We start from the raw sequence: 4,851 nt of genomic DNA on the forward strand, positions 1-4,851 counted from the left end.
TTTCAACAGCACCAGAAGTGCTAAATCTACTCACAAAAGTTATAGGGCGTTACTCAGAGTGTGATCTGTTTGCAGCTTTCAACTATCTAAGAGAGAGAAAAATTATGGTAGATCCTAAAGTTTTGTTAATTTTGCATGCTCATCTTATTCTTGTAGTATTAGGGAAAGAACGTGAAGGTTTACGAAAATTCCTTTTTATTTACTACAATATTTTCATTTCTGTCGTGTTTCCTATCGAATTTTTTTATGTTCCCATATATCTCCTGTATTTCTAATTTATGTAGGATAATATTTCTCTGTCACCCTTTCCTACTAATTCTGAGAAGAGAGCTAATAAATTCGCGCATTGGTTCCATGAAAGAGAAAAAGATCTTATGGGATGGGGATTGATCTCCCTATATATTTACAGTGTAGGGACATAGTCTATTTGTTTGCTCTAGTTTCTTTTGGAGAATATTCAATTTCTCCATGCTTGCCAGATGAAGGCATGGGAGGGGCTCAAGATTTGAGAAGCTCAAAACGTAAAATTGATAGCAATGAATTTTTAGATGGTGATAAGACTAGAAAGCTAAAATCATTTGTGGCGGCCGAAGGTGAAATGATTTCCCGTCGAGAGAAAGGTTTCTCCAATGTCAAGCTATCTGTATATCGTGCAACATTTTCTACAGCCAACGCTGTAGATTTGTTCAAAGACGATACTCCTGTCGGAAAAGATTTTGATGGAAGTTATCAACTAGTTAGAGTTTTCTACAGCCAACGCTGTAGATTTGTTCAAAGACGATACTCCTGTCGGAAAAGATTTTGATGGAAGTTATCAACTAGTTAGAGTGCGTTGTCCCAGTCTGACCATATTAAATAAATCTTATATTCATTCAGTACTGTCTCTGTATTAGATCGTGAGGCTACTTGGGAAGGTATGGTGCATTATGATGAACACTTACTACCATCGTTGAATATCAGAGTGCGCAACGAACAAGACTAACAAAATAATAGAAATATTATTAAACAACCGAGAATGCCGGAACGGCTACAAAACCCTAAGATACTACATTGTGAATAACTTAATATTCTACGAGCTACAAAGCACCATATATATAGAGAACTAACATAACTCTAATAAGCAAGAAAACGAAACCCTAATACTAATGGGCTAAGCCCAAATTCAAACAATAAATTAAATAACTATTTTCCAACACCCCCCGTCAAACTCATGGCGGTATACGACATGGGTTTGCAAACAAGCAGATGCGGACTGGCTCCGTTAGGCGGACTGGCAGACATGCAAACTTGACTGGACTTGACTTAACTTAACTTGACTTGACTTGTGAACTGGCAAACTTGACTTGATTCTTGACTTGACTTGACTGGCAAACTAGTTCTTTATTCTTGACTTGACTTGATTCTTGATTCTAGCTGGCAAACTGGTTCAGGTTCAAACTGGCTAGTGTTGAGAGTATGGAAAGAACCCGTCACTAAACGGACGAGATTTTCATATCTCAATTGTAGCAACGAACAAACAAACACAAATACCATCACTCGAGTGGTCACAATTCCAAGTACTCAAATGACCGTCATAAACACAATTCCAAATAGCCAACAACTCGTGTGGACCTAAAACAAACTTAACCATTTTTTGTCTTTGCCTGAGTGGGCCTAAAGCAACAGCAAACAACCAATTTATATATTTTTTTCCTTCACTTCCTTTGCTTTTATTTTCCTTTCTTTTATTTTCTTTTTTTTTTCTTACTCCCTTTCAGGAGGTCTGGTCTTCTTCATACCTGCAAAACAAGCACAGGAGACGATGGGATGGTGCAGAAGATTAGTGAGGCCGAGAGAGTGCAGTGAGCAGCGACTCGATCGTGGTTTGGTGCGGCGGTGGGAGACTGTAGGGGATTTGGTTGGGTTTGTGCAAGCGTGCAGGGCGAGTCGAACTGGTGCAGATGTAGTGGATCTGCAGCGGGTGGTTCCAGTGGTAGCATGGTGGTGATCTGATGAGGCAGAGAGGGGATGTAGTGGCGGTGCGAAGACAGGGCGAGGACAAACTCAATTCGAGTTTGTGGTTATCGGGTCGAGCAGTAGCGATGCAGGGAATGAAGCATCTGGAGTCGGGGATGGCAACGGCAACCAAAAAACTGGTGTGGGTCGATCTAGTAGTGGACAGGCTGGTGCGGGTTGAGCAGCACCGATGGTACTAGCAGGGGCGGAGCCACCAAGGGACTAGGGTAGTCCCGGCCCATCCTAACTTCATCTTAGGTGTAAACCCCATGGAAGAAGATGAAGCAAACGACGTCGTTAAGCTATTTTGATTTTAAATTTTTTTGGCTGTCTAATGAAACAATAAGTTTGGCATGAGAGTTTTAAAAGAGATGTGCAATTTTAAATGGAAAAAGCAACCTCACTTCTGGTTCGATTCTCTCACCTAACAGTAATATATACACTATAATTTTCTAAAGCAACCCACCTTCTTTATTTGCAGACCTCTCCCCCTTTTCCTTCTTTTTCTACTTCTTTGTATTTTCTTTAGCCTTCCACAACCTACCTCTTACTTGGTTGTCTGGGTTTTTACATTTTTCTTCTTCTTAGTATTGAATTTAAGAGAATTTTTTTTCAATTTTGTGAGGATTACACAAATTGCATATATCAACATGTTATGAATTCAACTTTTTACACACTCATATATATATATATATACACATATTTGTGAAATGCCCCTCCTCATTCAGAATTCTGGCTCCGCCACTGGGTACTAGCAGGCTGGGCAAATAGACGCAAACCTTTTTCTAAAAACAAAACCTTATCAAAACTAATACCGAGCAAACTAGAAAACAAACAAGCTACCAAGAACAGATTCAATCCCGAAGAATAAAACCTGCTCTGATACTAAGTTAAATATCAGAGTGCGCAACGAATAAGACTAACAAAATAATAGAAATATTATTAAACAACCGAGAATGCCGGAACGGCTACAAAACCCTAAGAGATTACATTGTGAATAACTTAATATTCTACGAGCTACAAAGCACCATATATATAGAGAACTAACATAATCCTAATAAGCAAGAAAACGAAACCCTAATACTAATGGGCTAAGCCCAAATTCAAACAATAAAATAAATAACTATTTTCCAACACAAATTATGCTCATGATCAATAAAGTCTCATCCGTCCCGAGGTATTTGGGTCTGCTTACAATGCTACATGGATATAGCAAATCTCACTTGGGTTGCTTTAATGGTAGTCTGGTGAAGGAGTGGACTCTATTTAGGCAGAACGCTCCCCTACCAATGCATTTTAACATCCCACAGCTTCGGTAGATTGCTTAGCCTCGTTCATCTTCAATGCAAGAGCGTTCGATCAGTGAGTTATCACGCACTCTTTCAAGGGTGGCTGCTTATAAGCAAACTTCCTGGTTGTTTCTGCACCCCTACATCCTTTATCACTGAATGGTCATTTAAGACCTTAGCTGGTGATCCGAGCTATTTTTCTCTTGAAAGGATTAAATAGAGGACTCTCGAACATTTGACGATCTCAGATGTGTCGATATCAATGGTGATTCATTATTGATGAATCATTTCTTTAAACGATTGTTGACCACTAGATCCGTTGGTCTACAATATTCACCCTAGCCCACAAGCACAAATCCTCGGCGCGGAATATAATCCCAAAGTACTCCAAAGACTCAATTATAGTAAATCAAGAAGGTGGTAGGACCCTTGCAGAGTCCTCCAACAACATACAACATGGATTCTGGCAATGCAATGTAATTGGACTCTCACGTCGATCCGAATGAATTATCCTTTCCACGAAGGTAAATCCTTGCCTGCTAGGTAAGATAATAGAAAGTTACAAATTTTGTCTCGGTAGGACATGTATTCTATTATTATGAAATTCATAAATTCTGCCTCGATATCCTATACCCCGTTCTTTTTTCATTTTTAATCATTGATTGCTTGTGGTGATTGTTGTTTCTTTGTTTGTTCCGCAATACGACCCCAACATCGTGCGCAAGCATGTGTGCGACTCCCTCTCAGATCCCCCGAAATCATTATAGTTGATTCGCCCATACATTATCTTGTTTTTTTTCTCTATGGAAAAATTAAAATCTTCATAATTAAACTAATTAATCCAATAAATTAAAAAATATATATTAAATCCACTCAAAATTTGGTATTACCTTTCCAAAATCCTTCTCTTTCACATCCCTTACTTGGAGCTCCAGTGGAATCGGCCATCATGCAGACAAATAAAACAAGAATTGGGATATGAGAGGTTTGGGAAAGAAGAAAATGTGGGGAACTTGAGGGTTTTGGGGGAAATTATGTGAGAAAAAAGGAGAATGAATTTGTGATTTTATAGAACCATGAGACCTTTGCGTGACAAAGCTTCTGTCGCCCAAAGCTTGCAGTAATTACTTCACCTTAAAGTCTCACCAACCATTTCAGATCACTTCCGCGACAGACACCTCGTGGCACAAGGTTTTCGCAAGAAAATGTTTGTCTCGCGAGATGTTTGTGCCAAAGTTCTCCCTCCCTGCGTTTTTTCTCAGTCTTTGTGCGACACACATTTTGTTTTGTCATGCAAATGCCTTTTGAGGGATGAAACTCTTCATCACATAAGGTTTTTATTATTATTTTTTGTCAAGATGTTTTTGCGCAACGATTCCCTTATTTTGTTGCGCGACAAAATTATGTGTGTCGTGTAAACTTTCGTCATTCAAATAATTTTTTGTACTAGTGAACGTTGCCAAGTTTGGTTAAATTTGACCTCAAATTGCTATTGAACTAATGTTTTTATTTTTTTTATTTTTTTAGTACAACGATATATTTTATACTAAGATGAGGGAAAAGTTCG

General features: G+C 38.7%; 1 long non-coding RNA gene across 1 annotated transcript; it reads right to left on the bottom strand.

The window, feature by feature from the left end:
• Positions 1–2,915: 2,915 nt before the first annotated feature.
• On the bottom strand, positions 2,916–4,519 carry LOC126610126 (uncharacterized). The gene is made up of 2 exons (XR_007618375.1): positions 4,175–4,519; positions 2,916–4,085 (listed from the first exon to the last, which is right to left on the bottom strand). It is a non-coding gene; the product is annotated as an uncharacterized LOC126610126 (long non-coding RNA).
• Between the last annotated feature and the right edge of the window lie 332 nt (positions 4,520–4,851).

Source organism: Malus sylvestris, chromosome 17, assembly GCF_916048215.2.
Source record: "Malus sylvestris chromosome 17, drMalSylv7.2, whole genome shotgun sequence".
Classification (NCBI taxonomy): domain Eukaryota; kingdom Viridiplantae; phylum Streptophyta; class Magnoliopsida; order Rosales; family Rosaceae; genus Malus; species Malus sylvestris.